Source organism: Phodopus roborovskii, unplaced genomic scaffold (assembly GCF_943737965.1).
Source record: "Phodopus roborovskii unplaced genomic scaffold, PHOROB, whole genome shotgun sequence".
NCBI classification, from domain to species: domain Eukaryota; kingdom Metazoa; phylum Chordata; class Mammalia; order Rodentia; family Cricetidae; genus Phodopus; species Phodopus roborovskii.
This window is the reverse complement of record NW_026126480.1, coordinates 7,251,774-7,260,174: the sequence shown is the minus strand read 5'-3', so window position 1 is coordinate 7,260,174 and position 8,401 is coordinate 7,251,774. Positions and strand designations below refer to the sequence as shown.

Here is an 8,401-nt window from a genome sequence, read left to right as displayed (position 1 = left end):
TATGTATTTGACAATGACAGTGTCTGTAATCAGGAAAAATAACATGTGGAAGGAAGCTTGGATGGCCAGGCTGATGATGAAGTCCATCCACATCAGGAATGCATGAATAAAAGAATTCTATGATATAAATGCAAATTCATGGAGAAAAGAAGGAAGTCTCTACCCCCTTGTCTTACACCACACACACACACACACACACACACACACACACACACACACACACACACACATCTTTCACTGATCTGTTTTGAGTAAGAGGGTACCTTTGGTACTATAAAAGTGAAGCTTTAGAAGCAAAAGCTCAAGACTATGCTAATTTAAGAAAAATTAAGTTCAAGAAAATCATGGCCTGTGTCCACAGTAAGAAGAGCACGAGGAAACAATAGAGGCCTCACATGGAGAGCAAGCACTCTTCACTTTCCTGTTCCTCCTGCAACGAAGGACCCTTGGATCCCCAACCCCTCCCCATGCTGCCATGGCTGACTAGGAGGCTGTCTTTGATGATGTGGTGGAAGAATGTGTGATCAATGAGAAGTACAAAAATATAGAAGACCACCCCTTTTCTTTATAATTACCCATGCCCTGGAGTGGCCCCATTTAACTGCCCAGTAGCTTCCAAATATAACCAAGCCTGAAGGGAAAGATTTCAACATTCACAGGCTTGTCCTGGGAACTTGCATATTGATGAACAAAACTACCTGGTGATAGCCAGAGCCCAGCTCACTCTGATGCATCACACTATGACAGTTAAAAAGGCAAATTTGGAGATTTTGGCTCTGTCAGTTAGAAAATTGAAATAGAAATCAAGATCAACCATGAAGGAGAAGTAAACAGGGCTCAGTATATACCCCCAGAACCCTTGCATCATTGCAACAAAGACTCCATCCAGTGATGTACTTGTTTTTGACTACACAAAGTATCCTTCTAAACCAGACCCTTCTGGATAGTGCAATACAGATTTGCATCTCTGGGAACATCAGGAGGAAGGTTATGGTCTTTCTTGGAATCCAAACACCAGCAGGCATTTACTTAGTGCTTCAGACCACCATACCATCTGCCTTGCGACATCAGTGCAGTTCCACAAGAAGGAAAGGTGGTGGATGCATCTTTACAGGGCCTACAGCAGTAGTTAGTACAGGTTGTTTCCTGGCATCTGCTCCACAAGTCTCTGATTGGGTTAGTTGCTGATGATAAGTGACTTATGATGTGAGATATTCATTCAAACAATACTTCTAAGCTAAGTAACTCGGTGAATGCTCACACTGCTGAAGTGAACTGCCTATCTTTCAATCCTTATAGTGAGTAAATTCTTGACATAGGATCAGCTGCTGACAAGGCTGTTGCCTTGTGGCATCTGAGAAATCTGAAACTTGGGGTGCATTCCTTTGCATCATATAAGGATGAAAGATTCTGAGTTCATTGGTCACCTCCCAACAAGACTATTTTGGCTTCTAGAGGTAGTGATTGTAGGCAGAATGTCTGGGATTTAAGAAAAATTGGAGAACAGTCCCTAGAAGATGTAGATGATGGCCCACCAGAGTTGTTGTTTATTCATGGGGTCACACTGCCAAGATAAATAATTTCTCCTGGAATCCAAATGAACCTTTGGTGATTTGTTCTGTATTAGAAGACAATATCACACATTATAAAAGAGAACATTTATAATGATGAAGACCCTGAAGGAAGTGTGAATCCAGAAGGGCAAGCTTACACAGTCTGCACTTGTGATTCAGACTCGCCTTGTTTTCCTATGAACCCTCGGATAGATTAAAACTAGTTTGAGACATAGACTTTGTTCATCCTATCAGGCTACAATACGTGCCATCAACAAGACTATTATCCCAATCCATGGATGTTTTCTAAATATTAACGGGGGGAACTTAATTCAACAAAGCTACAGTCTTATATTTAAATTTTTCTTCAGGATTTTTCTATAATAAACCCAGGTCTACAGTAGTTTCAGAAATGAGGTATATTGTGTGTTGATTATTTTTCTTCTTAAGCTATGTCCCCAAGTTTTGAAGATTATCAAGTAAAAGGCCAGAGTGGATAAGGAATAGAGTCAGGTGAGTTAGGAGTCTGAGCTATGACTATAAATATTGTAAGATGTCATTTTTATTCAGGAATTAGTAGACATTCAAGTTTCAGATTTTAAGATCCTGATACCTGTTTTTCCAGAATGTACTTTTTCCTCTTGATTTCATTAGTTTCATTAGTTAAGACTACACATTAATCCTTCCTCCTATATTTTTGCTCATCAGTGTATTTCTTGAGCTGTTTCCGTATTATTTTTTCCCTTTCTGTGAATGTTTTTTGTTGTGTGCAGGTTTTTCAAACTTGGGAGCACCAAGTTGATATATATATATATGTATTTAATTGACAGTCATACCACTGGTGAATTGTCAAGTTGAGAAAGAGTATATTGCTAATGTGTATTTGTTTTTAAAATTAAATGAATCCTTGATAACAGTTGCTTTTATAGGAGTTAGTCCTTGATTACTATAATTTGATGCCATCTGCAGTTTGGTGGACCTGTCTCACTCTCAGGCCTGTTGCTCTCCATGGCTAACTGTATAAGTGCTAATAATGTAATAAATTACTTTTCTGTGAAAAAATGAGAGTATGAAAATAATTTGTATTTTGAATTCATAAGACCTCAATACCCTTCACCTGAGAGGCATCATGGGATGTCAACCAAGAAATGCATCAGAAGAGGTAACATGGTGAAAGTGAATCAGCATTACAAACTGTTAGGTATATCTTTCTCAAGCTTTTGGGAGGGATAGACAGGAGGGTAAATGGGTAAAGCACCTCCCACACAAAGATGAGGTCTGAAGTTTGGATCTACAGTCTGCATGCACATGCTATGTGGACATGGTGGCTGACCTTTATACCTAGCACTCTGGAGTTGGGTCAGGGATCCTAGAGCAAGCAACTATTTAGTGTGGTCAGACTGGCAACCTCTGGGTTTAAGAAGATGTGGAGTGAGATTTGGGGATATAATGTCAATCTCAGGCATTCACCTGAATGTACATACATATGGGTGTGTACCCTTCTGTTTGTATATAAACGCACGCACACACACACACACACACACACACACGCATGTACACACACACACACACACACACACACACACACAGGTGCGCACCAAAATGAAATTATAAAAAAAAGAAGGCAGAGTAAGATAAATGGAATTTGGGTACATGGTGTGTTTGTGCTGTAAGAGCAGTGGACACTCAGTTTAAGTCTATGCAGGTAACCCCATCTCCAAAAGAATACACTGCACCAGGCAAATCTAATCCTAGGATGTCTATATTTGTGCTTAAAGCTTTAGAAAGGGCTGTCAGTGATGTACACATTGTTTCTTCTGTGAGCTTTGTACATAAATGATGACCCAAATCAAAGAAAGATTTAATCCAAACTGATGTGAATGCAAATGCCCTAGTCAGAGCCAGCTGCCATGGTTAGTTCTGTACATCTGGGGAACAGCTGTCTGGCCTCATGGATACCCTGCTTTTGTTCAACTTCAAATGAGTGTCAAGAATAAAAGGAATGTATGTGATTAGAAGGTAGTTCCCATTTCAGAGAGGTGCAGGCATTTCTGAGTACTTATGTGAGCAGATTCTGAATTGCCCTCCTCCCCTAGAGCGAACATGATGGAACATTTTCCACCTTTCCCATCCATGCTCTCAGGGTGCCTGGGCCAGCTGGGAGGGGTAGCTTGTTTAATGATTTTAAAAGCCCTCTTCTCTCATGATTACACAGAGTCAGTAATGGGAGAGTCATTTTCAAGGCCAAGCATAAGTGATTACTCACTGGGATGCAGAGGTTATGATAGGATGAGCCCAAGCCGCTGCTGACAGTCAGAAGCAAGATGCAGAGTTTGACCCTCTAAGGCAAGAAGCTGCAGAGCCTGCACCTCCGAGTTAGACAGTTGATGAGATGCCTTTGCCTTGAGATTCATACAACAATAGGCTAATAGATTGATGCCATAAAGGTGCTGACCTTTGTGGGCAAGAACATTTTCTCCCAGGAAAGGGAACGGTACTACAGGGCCCTGTGTGCTACAGTTTTGACAGTGACTGACAGCATGGGCTGTTCCCAGTCCCCAGGAAGGTATGCATGGACTTTTGCATTGTTACCCTTTGATTAATTTCTGACACACATTACAACACAAAATTCTTACAGGAAATTGCTCTGTAATGCTGGCTGTAGCATCTAGAAACTTTGCCATTGGGAGCTAAAACTGTCACTAAAACAGTTTGGCTGAAAATAATATGTCTCTCTCTCTCTCTCTCTCTCTCTCTCTGTGTGTGTGTGTGTATGTGTGTGTGTGTGTGTGTGTGTGTGTGTGTGTGTGTAATTATGTATGTGCATTGAGCATTTTGGTCTTTTGAGTCTTTGGACTCCTAATGCTATTACTCAAATGCAATATTCAGAAAAATATCTTCATATGTTACAGACATATTGGGCCTGAAGAGACTTAAGGTCACAATGAAAATAAATAATGCATGAAGTCAGAGGCCTGAAGCAAATGTTAACTAATTTCAAAATGGGTCAAAATCACTACAATTAAGTTCCTGACATGTGAAGTCATTTTTTTCCATCTTAAATATTAACCAACTTGCTTCACTTTTTCTAGATTGATTTGTAGAGCATAAAAGGTCATTTTGGAGGTAGGGGTGTGGGGATTTTGCTTCTACAAGTCATCCATAATGAGAGCCAATAAATTAGGTAAAGCCCCTGTTTACCTAAGCTGAAATATTGATGTCCACAACCACATCGAATGCAAATCTTTGCATTAATCATTTTCTCCAGTCAGGGAATTCAGACCATGGTAACACATGCTTTGATAGACCTATACATCATAGTTACAGCAGCATTAGACAGTGACTCGGTGACAGAATACAAATATATGGCAATGGATTGCCTTCATTTTCCCCAGACTGACTTTGTGTCTGCTCAGTCTTTTCTGAGTGTGGGAGGTTTGGCATAGATTTGGGTAACCCTTGGCTCAAGAAAATAGTAAAGTATGTGGACAAGAATGTTCTTCTGTTGATAAATGCTAAGCAAGTCAGAGAGGGATCACATGGAAAGTTCCTGAAGCACAAAAGTCATAGCATCCATGTTCCACAAGGTGTGGTCCATGAATTACCCTCAGCAATGCTTGCTGGGAAATTAAACTACCTCATCTATATTCATAACATGTATGTTCCATTTCCATAGGCCAGACTGTCTTAATTTTTTTTTACAAGATCCTTGCATCCTTACAGAGCACATAATTTAAGACCTGCTATGGAGTCTGTCATGTGCCAGATCTTGATCATCACTCTGATCCAGCCACTTCATACAAAAAAATGTTAGTTTACAAAATAGATTCCAAATCCTTTAGTTTTGTACTTAGCCCCCTTCCTCTGCCTTGGTCAAGAACAAAATCTCATCCTGAGGACTGCTATCACCTCTTCAACTGTGAGCTCTGATAGAAGTATTTTATCTGATTTCAGATTGACTGATGAAAATTTCTGTTCAGTTTCTGTATTTGACATGTCAAAGACATGCATGGCAGACCAAACTAAATGCAACCCCTATGCAGACAATGTTCTTACCATTCCTCCTGTCATTCTTTATTTTCTTAAGTAAGCTACCAAATGAATCACTTGAAGTATGTACCTGTAATTGTGACCACAGCCCTTCCTGGCCTTCCAGGGTGGTTCTGCCTATTCCCTGTGACACTGTGATTGGCCACCAGCTTTTTATGCTATCCTTTGGTTTGCATTTCTCAAATTAATTTTCCATATGGTAACTGACTACTATTTTAAAAATACATTTGACTGAGTCACTTGTTTCTTTAAATGAACTCATGTAGAATAAATACCAAGTTTCCAACACAGACACAGCTGCCCTGTCACAGCCAACCCACGCACACAGAGATTTTTTGGCCCTATCTGTCTTACCTGTCAATCAAAACAACTTAGAAACAGGAAACCTTTAGTCCTGTTTCTCCTTTGTCTAGAATGCTGCTTCTTGATTATATCTACTCTACAAGGTTATGAGCCAAACTTGCTATAAGTATATTTATATTATGGTATCTACATTAATGCTATCACCTAGTATCAGTTTGTTGCTGCGTAGATTGAACATGCTCCATGTATTAAAACAATGATATATAGTAAGCCAAAAGTTTCTTTTGATTCTCACTAAAATCTAATATGTAATCACAATTACCAGTCTTTCAAATAATCTCTGTGCAAACCACTGTTTTGTTCAAGATTTCCTTAAACTTTCTTCCACTCCTTATGCTATGACAATTAACTCTCCCTGTGCCTATTTCAATTAAAACCATCAGCATAATCAGTGAAAATGCTTAGTCTATCCTTTTTATTTTCACTACTATGTAACTGTACGGCTAGGCAAGAATCATAATCATCATCTCTGATTTCTCAGGATCTAGTTCAAATTCTGGGACAGTGAAAACTGACAATTGGTGTTTCCTTCCTTCAATCTGGTCCATGAGCAGCCCTCAGCATACTAAATAAAATGCTTGTATCTGTAAGAGTAAACATAAGGCTATGAACATGGTTTTCTCTGTAGTCTCTGGCCCTGTGTCTTCTGTATGATCAGTTTCCAAAAAGCTTTGCTAGAATTTCAATTACCAGTATCTGTGTTTTAGGCATTTTACATTGATAATTAGCACCATGGAATTTTTGAAATGCAGAATACATAGTCATTATTAAAAGAAAAAAAAATATATAGGTATACTGGCCTCACTTAACCAGTAGGACATCAAAGTGGATTTTTATTAGACTTTGTCTGTGTGTGTGTGTGTGTGTGTACACTCACATGCCTTATAGAACAAATTCAGGAACTCAGGATAGAGTGCAAAAATGAAAAAAGAATGAAGGCCTCTGCTAGGAAAAGGTTAAATGGCAACTTGTAGACAGTTAGAAACCCAGGGATTAAATTATCCCATGAATATTATTCTTTAGAACAAAGAGCTTCTAAAATAAGTACATGCTCTTTTCATTTTTTTGGGTACAAACAAATAGTAAGCAATGCAATTAAGAATGATCACTCCACTTATTAAGTACATATCCTGGTCCAGACATTTTGTATAGCTCAAGATAACTGCTAGTACGGTTTTCTCTAGTTTTTTAGATGAGGAAACTGTGTGCCATTGGGATTTAGTAACTTGTTCAAAGTCATGCTAAAAAAAAATGCACATACAATACAGTTCATACTCTTTCATTAAGAAGGCATGTGCTGAGAAATAAGTATGGTGAACAATGAACTAGGAGTTAAATATTCAGGATTGAATAAAAATTTAAGTAATTCCCTAATTTGTGGCAGAGTAATAGGAAATAATATATAGGTTACAATCCAGGCATGCTGGCAGCCCATTGTGGGAGCTATGTAAAGGAACCAAAATGACCTGGACAAGAGGCATCCAGTCTGGCTTGGCTAGAAAAGTCATGTAAATCATATGAACATCACTTTCTAATAGTCAAAAAATAACTAACTTCATGAGGGAAGAATTGTGTTTTGTAATACAATGTTCACAATGTTTGCCGCCAGCATTTTTGAGAAAATCACAAAAGATCACCCTGACTTTGCAGTCAGTAAATACCTGTAGTTACATTGTGTATCCACTTGGCTTCCAATATTATAGTTCTCAGGAGATTCATGAGGATGAGACACAATTTGTCTCATGACTGAGGGATGTTTAACATGTGTAGAGGCATCAGTATGAGTGTGCCCTTTGGTGATGGCCCAGAGTTCAACCTATGTTTACTTTAATGAATCTTCTCTGCTTTGTGCCTCATAATGATTCTTGATTTGTTTATTTGTTTTCTTGGACTTATGAGTAAGAGGACTAACGTCCTAGCCATTTAAATATTTATATATATTCAATAGCAAATTAAAATGATAAAGAAGAAATTTCAAGGTTGTAGATCCCTGCTTTATACAGCAACATCACCAGAAATAAGGAGAAGTTTATTTTCAGTCCTTGTAGCATTTCTCCTTTGGCATCAAAAAGGATACTTCCTTCTTTCAACGTGTAGTTGCAATATCACAAGACAATGTCATCATTCTAGCCTTACTTCTTGAAAAGCTCCAGTGAATCTGGCTCTATTCCTTTATGTCTTTTCTTTTTCTCAGTTCTGTTTCTTTTTGTGGCTCTGACGTACTGTACAAGGTAGCTGAAAAGGGATCATTTCCTAAATTTGTTCTTATTAAGCTTGCCACTTTGTGTCTAGTAAACTGTCTCAACATTAAACTAGGCCATAGAAGACCAATAGACAGTCACTATTCATGCAGTATTTCTTAAGTTCCATATGTTATCAAATTTACAAGATCTTTGGCAAAGCCACTACTGAGGATGGTAAACTCAGAGTAACAA

The 8,401-nt window shown here is 38.6% G+C and overlaps 1 pseudogene; it reads left to right on the top strand.

The window, feature by feature from the left end:
- The first annotated feature begins 475 nt into the window (after nt 1-475).
- Nucleotides 476-1,937, top strand: LOC127228927 (histone-binding protein RBBP4-like; annotated as a pseudogene).
- Nucleotides 1,938-8,401: the final 6,464 nt, after the last annotated feature.